Source organism: Rutidosis leptorrhynchoides, chromosome 11 (genome assembly GCF_046630445.1).
Source record: "Rutidosis leptorrhynchoides isolate AG116_Rl617_1_P2 chromosome 11, CSIRO_AGI_Rlap_v1, whole genome shotgun sequence".
Lineage (NCBI taxonomy): Eukaryota > Viridiplantae > Streptophyta > Magnoliopsida > Asterales > Asteraceae > Rutidosis > Rutidosis leptorrhynchoides.
The window spans coordinates 293,757,534-293,776,806 of NC_092343.1; the positions used below are offsets into that span (position 1 = coordinate 293,757,534).

The 19,273-nt window shown below is 33.3% G+C and overlaps 1 pseudogene; it reads left to right on the forward strand.

Annotated features, from left to right (window-relative positions):
* Positions 1–19,273, forward strand: part of LOC139875582 (probable acyl-activating enzyme 16, chloroplastic) — an 88,178-nt pseudogene that overhangs the window by 53,318 nt on the left and 15,587 nt on the right.

Consider the following 19,273-nt stretch of genomic DNA (forward strand, 5'->3'; position numbering starts at 1 on the left):
GAGCTTGAACGAGAAAATATTTTGATCAAAAATACAAACCAATTTGTTTTCTGAAAACCCATTTTCAATGCGTTCATTACCATTGAACGTAAAATCCTAGGAATTCACCTGGAATTCATTAGGTCACCTGAACCAAATCGGGTGTCAACCGTAAGAACTGTGGTTGCATAGCATGGTCGGAGACAGGACCTTGTGCCAGACCGAAAAATCATAGGATGATCTTTACTATTGCTCCTACCAAGGATAGTACTAGCATCCGACACGTTTTAGACCACGAACAAATTCATGTCACGGGACATTGCCTTAACAGTTTTTTGTTCATCGCTTTCCTTTACAACCGGACGGTAGTTTACCGAAAGGTAATATACGGAACAAGTAAACTGGATGTGTGCTTTCCGATACCGGGATAGCAGTGGATTACACGAGCCTAAAAGTTTTAGCCAAACTATTGATCCACAAATATATTTTGCAACACCGATGGTGGGTCAAATCAGAAAACTTATCTAGGGTAAAAGCTAGAATGAATTTTCACAAGATCAAATGTTTTCATAAAGATCCAATTTCCTTAAGGATCTACATTTTTATAGTCATGTGGGAGTGTAAACCGCCTTTCAAATGTGCACTTTGCTTTGGAAACCGGAAGTAAATCGGCTATTTGATTGCAAGTATCGTTGACCTAAACCCGAGGCAACTGTGGATGACACACCCACCTTTAACCATGATTCTATCGTTACTATCATTGTTTATACCGCTCTATCAAAATCACTGATGTACAAAGTGTGAAGAATAAAGAAGTGATTTGTATGTTTTTATTTCAAGACTGTATTGCTTGAGGACAAGCAACGTTCAAGTGTGGGGATATTGATAAGGCTAAAAAGGAACATATATTTCATAGCATTATCCCCCAAGAAAGACAAGTTTTCAGTTACAATTGTTCCATTTTCAAGTAATATTCGTTTATATTTAATAAGTGCGAATACAAAAGGCGAAAACGAAGATTTGAAGACAAAAAGGTCCAAAATGCTCAAATGTACAAAATACAACTCAAATGGTTCAAATTATAGATAAGGAACGTCTCAAAATGACAAGAGTACAAGTTGCAAAACGCAAAGTACACGATATAAAATAGTACGCAAGGACGATCGAAAATCCGAAACCGGGACATGAGTCAACTCACAACGCTCGACGCAACGGACTAAAAATTACGAGTCTACTATGCACAAGAATATAATATAATATATAAATAATTATATTAATTATTTATATTTTATATTTATATTTATATTAAATTCATGTCGGCAAGCATAGGACAAAGGATGGCCTGTTTTCCCTTTGCCCGCGAGTCGCGGAGCTTGCAGGCCAAATGGGCCGCAAGTCGCAGAGCTAGTCTGGCCCAGCCTGCCTATAAAACCCAACGAGTTTTTCTGTTTTCGGCACCCTATTCAATCTCTCTCTCAATATATGTAAACGTATATATATATATACATATTTATATTATAAATTTTAATTTTAATTTTAATTTTAATAATAATACTAATTTAGTTATGGTACAAATAATTTATGGGTTTTAAGTCAGAACTCTGTCCGTATAACACTACAAAATTTATCACCACTGTAAGCTATGTCTTTCCTTTTTAATTTAATGTCTAGTAGCTAAGTTATTATTATGCTTATTTAATACCGAAGTAATCGTGATGTTGGACTAAATTAAGACGAGACTATTGGACTTTGGACCATAATTAGGATATGGACAAAAGACCGACACCTGTGGACATTGGACCATGGACAATTAATAGATGGGGGTATTGTCTAAAATTGAGCGACAACTCATGGGATTCTGTCGAACCTATCTTCAAATTAATTAATCTAATAATTAATAAAATGTTTATGGATGTCCTATTTAGTGACGTTTATACGACATCCTTTACAATCATTTAATTAATTATTCGGGTTGGGTAATTTATTATTCACTATGGCCAAGTGGATAAATTAATATTCATGGACCAATAAAACAGGGGTGAATTACATTTAAGGACACTTGGTGTAATTGTTAACAAAGAATTAAAACCTTGAATTACACGCAGTCGTTAACCTAGTGTATTCATTAAACAAAGTATTAAGACCTTGTTACAGTTCGAATACCTAATTACTTGGAATATTTGACTTCGGGAATAAGGTTAATTTGCCGAGCATTTTATAATTATGACCGAAGAACTATTATGGACAAAAACCATTTGGGTATCAAATAAACCAGGACAAAGGACAATTAACCCAGGACAATTAATTAAAATCAAACAGTCAAACATCATGGTTACGGAAGTTTAAATAAGCATAATTGTTTTATTGTTTTTCTAATCGTAATTTTATTTACTCGCAATTTTATTTTCTGTCATTTTAATTCTGTCATTTATTTTACGCACTTTAATTATTGTCATTTATATTTACGCTTTATTTAAAATCGACAAACCGGTCATTAAACGGTAAAAACCTCATTTTATAATAATAATAATACTACTATATATATATATATATATATATATATATATATATATATATATATATATATATATATATATATATATATATATATATATATATATATATATATATATATTTTATATTTTTATATTTTTGTATGCGTTAAACTTCACTAGCTCCCTGTGGAACGAACCGGACTTAATAAAAACTACACTACTCTACGATTAGGTACACTGCCTATAAGTGTTGTAGCAAGGTTTAGGTATATCCCATCCGTAAAATAATAAAACTTGTGTAATTTCGTCGCAATTCCGTATTAAAAAATATAACTATTTCGTACACCCCGTACAACACATCATCTACACATATTATAGTAAATATGTGAATAGAATACATAAGATATCGTACTACAATAATACCTTATATATACAAAACTATATGTTTAAGTATATGATATATCACCTTACTCTTCTATTAAAATTCTAGTCTGCCATAATGTCCCAGAAGTCATGTCCTCAGTCAAGAAAAGCTCATTCACGTAAATGTTCACTATATCCTTCCACCTACGTCTAAGTCTACCTCTTCTCTTTACGCCGTCAACCGTGAAACATATATATAAGAGGTCGATATATATTTGAACAGAAGAGACAGTTTCCATATACCATGGAGTGTATTTGTGTACTCATCAATTGAATTTTAACATTTAAGCCATGTGAACTTCATACAAGTTATAAAGTTTTAGATTATTCTTAATATCGTTATGATGCATGCGTGCTTTATCTATGCTTACAATATACGACTTCGTATTATCCTTTTGCATTCTTTCTATGACAGTGTTGCACTTGTTGTGGACAACCTTGAGTTATACCACCGAATTGCAAAGGCCATCGATTTCAAAGCATCAGTTAGATTTGTTATCTTACTCTGGGGAGAAATATCGTCCATAAGTAGCCAAATGATGGAGGGAGTTCCCGTTTTTAGCTACAACGAGATCATCAATATGGGTCGTGAACAACGTGTCCTTTTGGTTGATTCACATGATGCCCGTAAGCCAGTTTACACTAGCTACTTGCATTTAATTCACGTTAGTTAGAGTGTAGTTTGAAACCAATTCTAAGTTAGGAGGTAGCATTTGAAGTCCGAAAGCACATTAATTAATATTAATGGAAATTACAATAAGGAAAATGATAACCATAGCCCTAAGGGCTATGGTTAAGCATTAACTACAAAGTTAATATTCCCAATATAAAACTACATATTTTCATGAATAAATTGACCCCCTGAATTTAAGTATGGAAAGTACGTTACAATATGGAAAATAACACTTTGCAATAAATGCTTAAACGTGGCGCCAAAACTCGGAATTAGTCGGAAAATCAGTCAAAATTCAGTCAAAACTCGGCCGACTCGGAAAATCAGTCAAAAACTCACTCAAAATCAGTCGAAGTCAAACTTGGTCAACATCCGAGTACTCCCTGAGTATTCCCCGAGTTTCCGAGTACTCCCTAAAAAGTTCTGACCGAGTATTCCCCGAGTTGTGATTTTTGCAACCTTGGTACATAATGTTTCCTATATATTTCCTGGCGGTCTTATAATCCGGGTTGCCTTTTGACTGGCTTTGTGGATCTCTAGGCAAGAAGTTTGATTATGAGCCTATCGAGTCTGACGATCTTGCTACTCTTATATACACAAGCGGGACCACTGGCAACCCAAAAGGAGTTATGCTTACACATAGTAATCTTTTGCACCAGGTACACATTTTTGCATCATTTTTGCTTTAAATTTTGATCACTATGGTTGTAGAGAATAAATATTCGACAAAAGGAAGAGTCATATTTGCACTTAAATGTCAATAAGTTGCTTAATACACCTAGTTTCGTCTATATATCTAACATAACGTGAAATGTTTGTGTGTAAAGTCCTTCAATGTCTCAGATAGAGATGATATCGTGTTGTTTAAGTTTTAAAATCTTGACCTAACTTTGACCTACTCAGATAGACTCAACCGACTTTGACCTGACTTCTTTTAGCATTGACCGACTAATTAGACGTTTTTGGGCTAAACGGGACAGGCTAGTTACCAAACCGACTTTGAGCTGACTTCTTTTAGCGTTGACCGACTAATTAAATGTTTTTGGGCGAAACGGGACAGGCTAGTTACCAAACCGACTAGTTGGCTAAGACGTCCTCCATTTAAAACACCATAAATATATATTAATAGAATGTGAAATGTTTGTGTGTAAAGTCTATCAAAGTTGTAGATAGAGATAAGATCATGTTCTTTAAATAATTTCTTGTGTACTTTTCAGGTTCAAAATTTGTGGGATGTCGTACCTGCCGTGCCTGGGGACAGATTTCTAAGCATGCTTCCACCTTGGCATGCATATGAACGTTCATGCGGGTATTTTATACTTTCTAGGGGAGTTGAGTAAGTATACACAAACGTAAAATACTTAAAGGTGATTTTTTATACATATAATAACTGAAAATATAAAGGATTTTTTTTATTAAGTAGTAACTATCTTCTCAGTTTTGCTCTTTTGATATGCGGTTATTTTCATTATAGGATGATATGCGGCACTATCAGCCACAATATATGATTTCTGTCCCTCTAGTATTGCAAACTCTGTACAGGTAAATCTTTTTTTTAACTATTTAAAACTATAATGATTCGTAAATACAATAATACTCAATTAATCAATTTATTTATATGCAGTGGGATCCAGAAACAAATAGCGACAAGCTCCGGCATTCGTAAGCTGGTTGCAGTCTCATTTATAAGGATCAGTATGGCATACATGCATTTCAAAAACATATATGAGGTTCACCTTTAGCATAAGGCACAGTCAATCCTAAATAAAAGATCAAAAAAATTTCAAAAACTGATAAATGTGTTCAAAATGTGCTTTTTTTAAGAAAAAGGTCGAAGGTTTTCCCTATTCGTGCTACCCGGGAGGGCGAGTAATCCAACCCATACTCTGATGTACGCAACCCATTAGGAACGCCACTAAATATTCGTCACAGACGTGATTCGAACCTGAGACCTCTTACAAGGAACTCAGGGCCCCAACCACTACACTATAGAGTGATGGTTTTTTTTAAATTATAACTCTAAAGCCCACTTTTCCACTTTTTTCTTTTATCTCCATTATCCTAAAATTTTCATAACCTCGAAACATTAGCTTCCCTCAATATCAGTTCTCCAAAATGAAAAATGTAACAACATTTAAACATGTTTTTTTTCTTCCAGATAATCAACATATTACCGAAGTGATAATTAGTTATTTAATACTTTAATGCTTTCTTTGGTTTTTATATTTTTCCATAGGGGAAAATTTTGTGTAGAACTCAAAAGCAACCTTCTTATATTGCTGCAATGTTGGACTGGCTATACGCACGGCTTATTGCAACAGTTTTGCTTCCGTTTCATATACTGGCAATGAAGGCTGTGTACAGTAAAATTCACTCATCTATTGGAATTTCAAAGGTTTTATATGCTACTCTTCTCGATTTTCGTTTTCTTCCTTTTGATTCAGAAGTTTTAAATTTGACCCGTTCAAAAATGGCTGGGCTATGTCAATCTCTAACAGGTCAAACGGACAAAAGAAGAACATTAGGAGGAAATTAATCAAAATGGGTTGAAAATCATACCAAGTTGTATTGTTAAACTTCTATTATAATACATAAAATATTCCTAGTAATTTTTCAAATATATATTTTTTTGGTAACCATACTTGAAACATCTAAGTATATATGGAAATATGATTCTGTTGGAAAAATCCAATCTGTACAAAAACTACTCGTTAGTGTTACCCAACTCGCGTAGCCTTTTAGTTTTATTTACAATGATGTCATCTTGATTGGTGTATTTGAGTGGAAAAAAAACTTTTCAATATATATCATGATGCTTAGACTTGAAAATGAATAGTAGTACTATGTCTGTAATAATAATTCAGATACTAATTGGGATATGTATGCATTCTACAGGCTGCAATTTGTGGAGGTGGTAGCTTGCCTTCACATGTTGACAAGTTTTTTGAGGTTCGAAGTGGTTTTTTTTTTTTTTTTTTTTTACAAATGGAAACGTATATAAAAAACATGATGATCTTGATTTATGTACAGGCAATTGGTACAAAAGTTCAAGTTGGATATGGATTAACAGAGTCCTCTCCTGTTATAGCTGCTCGGCGACCAGAATGCAATGTAATATACCAATCCAGATATGAACGTTTTCAGTTATATTGATTTAAGATGGGATTTTATGACATCATCATAGTTGTGAAATTTGAAGGTTCTTGGCTCAGTTGGGCATCCAATTCGGGAGACAGAAATAAAAATTGTAGATGATGAAACTGGTGAAGACCTTCCTCCCGGTTCAAAGGGAATTGTTAAAGCCAGAGGGCCAATGATTATGATTGGTTATTACAAGGTACCTCCAATAAGTTGGATTCATGATGCTTTAAACAAATGGATTCATGCTACTTTAACCTATATGTCTTGATTTATGATTAGTATATGAACTTCACTGATGGGCGTTGGCAATTGCGACCCATTCAATACGGAATGGGTCCATGTGGCATATGCTTTGCTTATGACTAGGAATAGGCCGAATAGCAATGGATCAGATATGGATAGGATTATGTCATATCCACATCCATATCCATTAATCAAAGTTTCCTCTGTATCCATTTAATTTTAATTCATCCATATTCATATCCGATGGATTAATCAGTTTAATGGATATCCATTGGATAATTCATCGTTAGATAATATTTTTCAATTTAATAATGATAAAAGTCATAGCTATGTCTAAATTTATAGTTAAAAATGGAACGGTTAAATTGGAAATCATCTATGGTCTATGTTCTTAAGCCGCTTTATTCTAAGATTAAGATTATAGTTGTAACAATATTTTTTTCTCCGGTCTTTTTAACGCATTAATTATAATTATGTACGAGTAATAGAAAAATATACAAAAGAAATTTGAGCATCATCCCAACCTAACCTGGCCCATAAATGCTGATATATCAACAAGTCACATGAAAATCACTTTAAATTGCTGGTTAAAAGCTAGATATGGTTTGAAATTAACACATTTTTTCCTTATGGTTCTCTTTTTTCTTGAAGAAATTTATGATCAGTTTATCTGTCTATTTAACGTAGAATCCCATCACGACAAAGAAGACCGTAGATGAAGACGGTTGGTTAAACACTGGGGATATTGGCTGGATATCTCCTTGTCATTCAGTAGGACGAAGACGTAATGCTGGTGGAGTTATTGTTCTTGAAGGACGTGCCAAGGATACTATTGTTCTTTCTTCAGGTAAACTCAGTCACCAGAGGATTTATGTGTCAATGTTGACCGCATTTATATTTATGAATGGGTCGGGTCTGCAGGATTAAAACTTAATTACACACATATAAGGTATTAGTAGAGAAATAAACGACAATGTGTTTGATTATTGTGTATGCAAATATTGAAGAATAAAAATGAAACTAAACCAAACTTATTTTTCGTCCTCATCTTTAATTTTACATATAACCTGCTCCTAAATACATTCCTAACTACCAAAGGGCCTTCAGCCTAGTGGTATCGAGGAACTCTCCTCGGACCTTGAGGTCATGAGTTCGAGTCTTGTTTAGGACATTATTCGTATAAAAATATGCAGGGTGCTTGAGTTTGCCGTTCTAAAACAATATTTTCCTAATTTGATCAACCAAATAAATACCAAATTAACTACTAATGACGTACGTCCCGCCATGCCCGTCACGTGAGACGCATGGCGTATTTATCAGCTGGACGTCTAGCTTTAGCTCGTGGAATTGCAACCAAGTCAACGCTACAATATTCATGATTAATCCTACGCTACGCCACCCGTTGCGTACCGGATGAAAGATGACTTGGTCCACACAGTTGTTGGTCCGTCCGACAAATCAGGAGAACGTGGAGCAGTTAGTGGGCATGATTAGAGGATTCCAGGAGTGGTAATCGTGGGTTAGTGGAGTAATGGTGGTTACCTAGTATAACCGCCATTTTATGCCTATAAATGCCACTCATAACCACACTTTAAACATTCATTCAACATTTCACTTACCACTTTGCTGATCACTCTAATTAGCTCACCTTGTGTGATAACCCGAACTAATCCATCTGGACGACGTCCATATTGATTATAAAACGAATCACAATAGTTGATAACATTGCGAGGTACTTAACCTCTAAATGATACGTTTTACAAACGTTGCATTTATTCTTAAAAGACAACCTTTCATTACATCAAGAGTTTACATGTACACCTATCGTTGCATTTATTCTTAAAAGACAACCTTTCATTACATCAAGAGTTTACATGTACACCTATCGTTTCATAATATCTAAATGATCTAATCTGTCATTTACTTAATATTAATCTCTATTGAACTTCAATGACTCGAATGCAACGTCTTTGAATCGTAGCTTAAATGGTCCCAAATAGTATCCTTAATATGAGCTAATGCACAGCGGAAGACTTAATTCGTACCTGAGAATAACATGCTTAAAAATGTCAACATAAAGTTGGTGAGATATATAGGTTTGATGCTAGCAGCGTAATAACCATGGAACACAAGATTTCATATTTCATAAGCATTTAATAAAAACATTCTAAGTGATTGTGCTCTTGGTAACCATACTTAACTATAAATCATCGTCGCATATTCCCTTTCATATAACATCAACTACACCGTAATTAAACAAGCTGTAGTCATTCGCCACGAAGTACTGTGCAACCGTTAAAAACTGGTCGTCCAGCCCGGTTGGGGTTGTCAGGCCCGATAGATCTATCAACAGGATTCGCGTTTACACTGGCCCATGTAATTATAGTTACCAAGTTACAGGGAAGTATGCCAATAACACAACCCATCCTCGAATATATATTTTTGATCACTTGTGTCCATAACATAAAACATTTATAAAAACAGCGCATGTATTCTCAGCCCAAAATATTTAGAGTTTAAAAGGGGACTATATACTCACCTAATGTATTTTGTAGTAAAAATACATATAACATCATTGATCAAGTATAAGGTTGGCCTTGGATTCACGAACCTAACCATATATATAATATATCAACATATTTTCTTTTCAAATAATCGTTACATATATACTTATAATACTTCTATTATCTATTAGTCCGTAGTTAGCAGTCCGATGTTAGTGGTCCACAATTAGTTACTTAATAAAATAAATAAAGACCTCATCGTATTCGTATTGATCAGAATTAATCTTGACCCACGGTACCGTGTTGTCAAATGACGTATTGCGTACATAAAGTACCGTGTTGTCAAATGACGTATTGCGTACGTTCATGAGGTCTTATAATTAATCTTCTCGTGTTGTTTACGGGTGGTCCTGAAATATATAAAATTTAATCATAAGTAAATATATATAAAATTTCATTTTAATTAGGAAAGATATGGTTAATTTAATTTTTCCCCAAATATTTTCGTTGTTAAACTAGTTTTGGATACCCGATCTTGTTTTAGTCGTAGTTTCTTCATTACAACTCCGTTTTTGTTGATTCAACTTGCCACTTCCTTGGATCGAGTCAAATTTTAAGAATATGAACTGTAAATACCTTGGTTTGTATTCGAAATCACAGGTTATAGGTCAAACTTAGGTGAAACTTATGAAAGTGATCATTTTCCATCATAAAACAACATTTAATGATCATTTTTCTAAAAATACTTACACTTTGAGTTAAACCATGAAATTTTTATGTGTTAACATATTCATAAGAAATATCATTTTTCCGGAACATGAACTTCCAATTCAAAGTTCAAGATGGTTTTTAATTATCCAACCCAAAACAGCCCCCGGTTACACTCCAACGACGTAGATTCAGTTTTAAGGTGTTCTTTGTAAAAACAAGTTGTATCTTGTTAAGTAAGCATATCATTATGATATATTACAGGTCTTGAAGTGTTTTAAAAGTTAAGTTAGAAGGATCTATTTAGTTTGCGAACAAGTTTGAAATCATTCAAACTGTGTTCTAGTTTATAAACTCTTATATAGATAGCTATAAACATATGAATTAAACAAGAGTTGAAGTAGAGTTTTTACCTCAAGTTTAAAATGTAAAGTTGCTGGAAAGAAGTAGTAAAATAAAACTTGAGAGAGTTCTTGCAAGTGTGTGTGAAAATTGGAAGTAAAATTTGGAAAATGAATGTGTAAAAATGAGTTAGAAATGGTGCTTATTTATAGGCTTAAAAATTTGGTTTTTAGTGAAAATATCTAAGATAAGTTTAAATATATTATGTCATGAATGACATATTACACAAATAATTGAAGATTTCTATCGGTATATACCAATAGTAAATACTTTTAGAAGCTGTGTATAGTACGAGTATAATACGGGTATAAAATATCTAAAGATGTTTCATGAATCATATATAATAACAAAGATGTCATTTTTCATGATAAAAGGTTGAAAATGATGTTTTCCTACTAGTATATTCCAATAGTAAATACATCTTAATGCAATACATATATATTTATTTTAACTTAGAAGTTATAACGTCGTTAAGCTTTATATATATATATATATATATATATATATATATATATATATATCGTTTCGAAGTCCTTAAGTTACTAGTCTCATTTTATGTATATAATCCATTGTTAATATGTTTAATGAGATACTTAATTATCATATATTCAAGTTAGATATAATCCATATATATCCATATATATACATAAGTATATAATTAATACAAGTTATGACATTCGTGAATCGTCGGACAAATGGATGGTCAGTGGTTAACTGATTACATGAATATAGTTTCAAACTTTTCAAGACTCAACATTACAGATTTTGCTTATCGTGTCGGAAAGATATAAAGATTAAGGTTTAAATTTGGTCAGAAATTTCTGGGTCATTACAGTACCTACCCGTTAAAGAAATTTCGTCCTCAAAATTTGATAGAGGTTGTCATAGATAACCATAAGAATGTTTTCATGACGAATATGAGATGATAATGGAGTTTTATCATTATTGAAAGATATAGATAAAACGATTCGATCATGTGATGCGCATGAGTGATGCTATCACAAAAGAGTGAAATGAGTCGATAAATATATTTGTTTTGACTGATGACGTAGTTACTATTGACTTCCGGGATTTAAGGGATTTAAAGAAAATCTTACGTAACAAGATTTGGCTCTTCGGCGATCAGGATCTTCTTTGATTTAATACGGCAATCTGTTTCGATTTCTCTGTCGAATATTTCACTATAAATCTACCTCCTTCCCTTCCTTATACCTCACATCTTCTATCCTTTCTCCCTCAATTCATATCTTAAAGTGTTCTTTAAAATGCTCCATCCCGTTCTGATTCTTGTTATACTCCTAACTTTTATATCTTTCATTCTTCTCTTCCATCTGCCGCCAGAAGAATCTATTCACTTCTATGATTTCCTTGGAATTATAATGTTTTTAATTCTCCCGTGTCTTTACGTTGCAATACGTATTGATATACACGGTTTGTAATTTCTGGGTGGTTGTTAGATTTTATATCTTCCCTTATACTTCGATGTCCCTGCTTCTGTCTTCTATAATCATTGTCATCCATAGTTAATGCTCTCTCCTATTTACTGCGATTTTTTTACTCCAATTTCTATTTCGGGGCTTTGTCCCTTCGTTTCTTCTTCCCGTCCTCAAGTCAAGCGAGTAATGGTCCGTAATTCGTAGATATGAAATTTGGAATGAACATAGCTAATGCTCTCAGAAAGGAATGGTAATGGCACGATTTTGGTTTGTCAAATTACCAGAATATTCTGGAAAAGATCGAATTATCAAGAAATATTTTCTTGATATTTTTAGAATTTATATAGAATGTAAGAGCCGTGTAACATGTCACATGATGATGGTACTGTGAATCATCACATTCCATTAGAAACTCAACATGACTTACTGTAATATAATGAAGTTGATCAAGTTTCATTATATTATACTAATTCATGCATCAGTTCCCAACACTGCTTCAGAACATTCCTATTTTAAACTCGAAGGTTTTAGAACTTAGAAACTAACACAGTTTCCTTTATGTTGTAACGCAGATGTTACGGAGAGATAAATGATCGCAGATAAAAATAGTTGTGAAAATATCTCCAGAAATATGGAGAATATGTATAATGGAAGATACGAAGATATCTTATAATATCCAAGATTAGATGATGATGAATATCTGTCTGTGAAGGTTTAGAATAAAGAATAAGATTCTTACTAATGATTTCAGCAGGCACTGAGTCATTTGGATCATTTGAAGTCAAACTTATTCTTTGTGATCTGTCCACGGCTTACTTCATAGTTTCGCATAATCCGCTTTTCGGTACTAAATTTTCTATTGAGTGTTTCCAATACTCCATTCTTTAACATCCACTTTTGGCCATTAAGACCATCTACAACATGCTGCTTCGTCAGCATTCTCAAAGTTACGAATCTGGGTCATCGGTTATCAAACCAAGGTGGTTTCGGGAGAATTGTGTTTTTAGATGATTAAACGCTGATGGTAATATGATGGAATATGAAAGGATTTCCCGGTAACGATGAGGAAAGCTATTCGTATATATCAAAGTTATAATAAGGTTGGTTCGAATGAAAAGTCGAAGTTGGCTTGCTGGAGCTGTGACAAAGTTGGCTACTTTGAAAAGGAATTGCAAGGTTATTTTGGGTAATAATAACACTAAAGAAATTAACACTTCTACGTGTTAAACGTTGACTCAGTCTCCGAGATTTTTCGAGTGCATAACTATATGCAAGAATCTTTTCTTCCATAGATGAGATGCGGTTGGTTCAACTTCTCGATTGAGGTATTTTCAAGAATCATGAAAAGATTTGAACGCGAATTGTAACTGTCGAGGTACGAATGAGGTTTAAGATGAAGTCAAGTGGCAAACTTGAAGAATTGTTTAGTTTCATATGTTATAATCAATATTTTAATTCATTTTTATTATCCAAAGTTAGCAGTCCAATAGTCCAATTGTCCAATGGTCCAGTAGTCCAATGATTCATATACAATTATATATATATAATATATTAATACGTATCGTGACCTGTGTACCGGTCTCAGTATTGATCACAACTCAAACCATATATATATTTTGGAATCCACCTCAACCCTGTATAGCAAACTATAGAGTGTCTACGGTCGTTCTGAAATATATATATAGATGGGTCGATATGATAGATCGAAACCTTGCATACGTGTCCCATTATTTATAGTGCGTAAAATAAATATATATCATGACCCATTATGCAACGTGTTGTCTCAGAATTAATCCGACGTATTGTTGTACATATGTCCCGACGGTATGTAAAGTACAGAAATTAAATAAAATTGCGAGAATGTAAATTGCAATAAATTAAATGCTAGCCAGGAACAGTTAGCTGGAACAGTTAGCTGGAACAGTTAGCGTGGAATCCTAACAAAATTTCAATTAATTAGTTCGTTTGTTTCTAACTCTTTTATTTTGTCCAATGTTTTCTTCGTTATGCCACTTGTTGAATTTTGATAGATCAAAATCAAAATATGAAATTTGAATGAAAATGATTATCCGATGGTGAACGGATACGTATAACAGTAGTTGTAAGTAGGATAGTAAATGATCGTTGAATCAGATTTGAAGAATGTACAGTGCAACTTATTAACATGAAATCATAAATATTCCTCGGGTACTACCTACCCGTTATAATATTTTTCATCATTAATAGTTTGTACGAAAGGATTTTTAATTACAATTATGAAAATATACTTGCATATATATTTTCTTCGGATGTAATTATGGATTTAAATGAGTCAATAAAATATTAACTCTCTTGATTTATTGTTAATACTAGATTACATAATTTCTAAAACATTAGAGATTACATAATCGCCATGTCGAACGAAGATAAATGAGGTAAAACAATACGTAAAGCGAAGATAATCGATGTAGAACGATATATAGAACGAAGATCATACTCGAAGTTCAGATGAGGTTTTTGAGGTATGTGATGTTGATATCCGAGATACAATTTGTGATGTTGAGTTTTACGGTATGGTTGTGGTTTGGGGGTGGTAAGAGTACTGTCGACGTTGATGTTGGTGGTACAGATTATGCTGCTGGTGCTGGTGCTGGTGTTTGTAACCTTCGCACCGTATTTTCTAAAGCCACTACCCGAGCGCGAAGCTCGTTGACTTCTTCTATTATACCGGGATGATTGACAGTTGGAACGAGCGAATGAACAAGATTCGAAATATGGGATAGTATGTAATCATGACGAGATACTCTAGAAATGAGCGAGAAAATGGTGTTTCGAATAGGTTCACCGGTAAGTGCTTCAGGTTCATCGTTAAGAGGACAATTTGGTGGATGGAATGGATCACCTTCTTCTTGTCTCCAGAGATTTAGTATATTACGAACCCATCCCCAATTCATCCAGAATAGATGATGGGAAATTGGTTGATCCATTCCGGTGACGCTGTTCTCGGAGCTCGAATGGAAATCCATATCGGCGTAGCTATCGAAGTCGGAGGAATTCGAACTGGATGAAGAATCCATCTTGTATAGTCGAAGAAATGAGATTTTGGTTTGGAATAGATTATAGGAGTTGGGTTTGGTACTCTTCAATACATAATTTACTTATGTATATATAATACCAAAATCCCGGATGTCACGGAGAATCTTTGAAATACGTCAGACAATATTTATAGTAGCAGATAAGCTAGGATATGAATTTTGTCTATACACTATCGATGCACTAGATGCAGTAAGACGTGTCTAGACATAAGAATAATAAGCAGGCAATTTCCTAAGGATGATAAGCAGATGGTTTCCGACTAGAAATGATAAGCAAAACTTTTTGACATGCAGACACGGTCGAAGTCCAGACTCTCTAATGTATCCTAACAACTACCAGTTAGACACATTAATGGGAGACCTGGTTCGCTAAGACCACCGCTCTAATACCAACTGTGATAACCCGAACTAATCCATCTGGACGACGTCCATATTGATTATAAAACGAATCACAATAGTTGATAACATTGCGAGGTACTTAACCTCTAAATGATACATTTTACAAACGTTGCATTTATTCTTAAAAGACAACCTTTCATTACATCAAGAGTTTACATGTACACCTATCATTTCATAATATCTAAATGATCTAATCTGTCATTTACTTAATATTAATCTCTATTGAACTTCAATGACTCGAATGCAACGTCTTTGAATCGTAGCTTAAATGGTCCCAAATAGTATCCTTAATATGAGCTAATGCATAGCGGAAGACTTAATTCGTACCTGAGAATAACATGCTTAAAAATGTCAACATAAAGTTGGTGAGATATATAGGTTTGATGCTAGCAGCGTAATAACCATGGAACACAAGATTTCATATTTCATAAGCATTTAATAAAAACATTCTAAGTGATTGTGCTCTTGGTAACCATACTTAACTATAAATCATTGTCGCATATTCCCTTTCATATAACATCAACTACACCGTAATTAAACAAGCTGTAGTCATCCGCCACGAAGTACTGTGCAACCGTTAAAAACTGGTCGTCCAGCCCGGTTGGGGTTGTCAGGCCCGATAGATCTATCAACAGGATTCGCGTTTACACTGGCCCATGTAATTATAGTTACCAAGTTACAGGGAAGTATTCCAATAACACAACCCATCCTCGAATATATATTTTTGATCACTTGTGTCCATAACATAAAACATTTATAAAAACAGCGCATGTATTCTCAGCCCAAAATATTTAGAGTTTAAAAGGGGACTATATACTCACATAATGTATTTTGTAGTAAAAATACATATAACATCATTGATCAAGTATAAGGTTGGCCTTGGATTCACGAACCTAACCATATATATAATATATCAACATATTTTCTTTTCAAATAATCGTTACATATATACTTATAATACTTCTATTATCTATTAGTCCGTAGTTAGCAGTCCGATGTTAGTGGTCCACAATTAGTTACTTAATAAAATAAATAAAGACCCCATCGTATTCGTATTGATCAGAATTAATCTTGACCCACGGTACCGTGTTGTCAAATGACGTATTGCGTACATAAAGTACCGTGTTGTCAAATGACGTATTGCGTACGTTCATGAGGTCTTATAATTAATCTTCTCGTGTTGTTTACGGGTGGTCCTGAAATATATAAAATTTAATCATAAGTAAATATATATAAAATTTCATTTTAATTAGGAAAGATATGGTTAATTTAATTTTTCCCCAAATATTTTCGTTGTTAAACTAGTTTTGGATACCCGATCTTGTTTTAGTCGTAGTTTCTTCATTACAACTCCGTTTTTGTTAATTCAACTTGCCACTTCCTTGGATCGAGTCAAATTTTAAGAATATGAACTGTAAATACCTTGGTTTGTATTCGAAATCACAGGTTATAGGTCAAATTTAGGTGAAACTTATGAAAGTGATCATTTTCCATCATAAAAACAACATTTAATGATCATTTTCTAAAAATACTTACACTTTGAGTTAAACCATGAAATTTTTATGTGTTAACATATTCATAAGAAATATCATTTTTCCAGAACATGAACTTCCAATTCAAAGTTCAAGATGGTTTTTAATTATCCAACCCAAAACAGCCCCCGGTTACACTCCAACGACGTAGATTCAGTTTTAAGGTGTTCTTTGTAAAAACAAGTTGTATCTTGTTAAGTTAGCATATCATTATGATATATTACAGGTCTTGAAGTGTTTTAAAAGTTAAGTTAGAAGGATCTATTTAGTTTGCGAACAAGTTTGAAATCATTCAAACTATGTTCTAGTTTATAAACTCTTATATAGATAGCTATAAACATATGAATTAAACAAGAGTTGAAGTAGAGTTTTTACCTCAAGTTTAAAATGTAAAGTTGCTGGAAAGAAGTAGTAAAATAAAACTTGAGAGAGTTCTTGCAAGTGTGTGTGAAAATTGGAAGTAAAATTTGGAAAATGAATGTGTAAAAATGAGTTAGAAATGGTGCTTATTTATAGGCTTAAAAATTTGATTTTTAGTGAAAATATCTAAGATAAGTTAAAATATATTATGTCATGAATGACATATTACACAAATAATTGAAGATTTCTATTGGTATATACCAATAGTAAATACTTCTAGAAGCTGTGTATAGTACGAGTATAATACATGTATAAAATATCTAAAGAAGTTTCATGAATCATATATAATGACAAAGATGTCATTTTTCATGATAAAAGGTTGAAAATGATGTTTTCCTACTAGTATATTCCAATAGTAAATACATCTTAATTGTCATAACCCGTCCTTAACCATAAGAACGCGTTAGATAACGTATGATTTCATTGCGAGGTATTGACCTCTATATGAGACATTTTTAAAAGAAAAACTGCATATATTATACATTACAAACCACAACCATTATTTTTGTTACAAGCTTAAGACAATAAAAAGAAGATTAACGTTTAGCGATAATCTTCGACTTACAAACTTTACAAATGATGACAACAACACGGTTTCTAGCATATTTTACAATACAACATCTCGGATATGCAGTTTTATTTTTGACACAAACATGCGTACGCAAGATCCTGGTTAGATCCAACATGATGCAGCGGAAGCTTTAGAAATCACCTGAGAATAGACATGTTTTAAAAGGTCAACATAAAGTTGGTGAGATATAGGTTTAATGCCGGCAGCAATATATATATAGACCACAAGATTTCGTATATAAACAGTTTAATAAAAGTATTCTAAGTGGTTGAGCACTTGGTAACCATACTTAACATTTTCACGTCGCATATTCCCTTTAATATGAAATCTTACTACACCGTACCAAGTGTAGTCACAAAACGAAGTACTGTGCAACCGTTGAATACTGGTCGTCCAGTCCGGTTGGGGTTGTCAGGCCCGATAGATCTATCAACAGGATTCGCGTTTACAATACCGCTGTAAATATTAGTTACCAAGCTACAGGGAAGTATGCCAGTGGTACAACTCAACGTAGAACATATTTTTCAGTTACTTGTGTCCATATCGTAAAACATAAAATACATGTATTCTCATCCCGAAATATTTAGAGTTTAAAAGTGGGACTATATACTCACTCTTGTCTTGATGATATATATAATTTGACTCGGTCTTCCGGTTGATATCACGAACCTATCCATATATAATATATCAATATGTTTTCATTTTTAAAACAAACGTTATATATATATATACTTGTTATACTTTTAATATTTTGAATATTTCCTTAGTCCGTAGTTAGCATTTCGATGTTAGTAATTCAATTTTAATGGTTCATTTTTAGATGTTTAATATACCCGCAATAAACAAAACCCCCAACGAAATAAATAAAACCCCATCGTATATGTATTGGTTGAGATTAATCTTGACCCACGGTACCGGTGTTGTCAAATGACGTATTGCGTACATAAAGTACCGGTGTTGTCAAATGACGTGTTGCGTACAAACATGGGATCTTATGATTAATCTTCTCGTGTTGCTTACGGGTGATCCTGAACCATATGAAATTGAATTATGAGTACATATATATAAAATATCATGTTATCTTATAAAGATGTGATTTTATGTAAATTTTTCCAATGAATCCCGAAGTCAATTAAGTCTTGGATAACCAATTTTGTTTCGGTCATAGTTTCTTCGTTACAAGTCCGTTTTCGTTGATTCAAATTGCCATCTTCTTGGATCGAGTTCTTCTATAAGACTATGAACTGTAAATACCTTGGTTTGTATTCAAAAT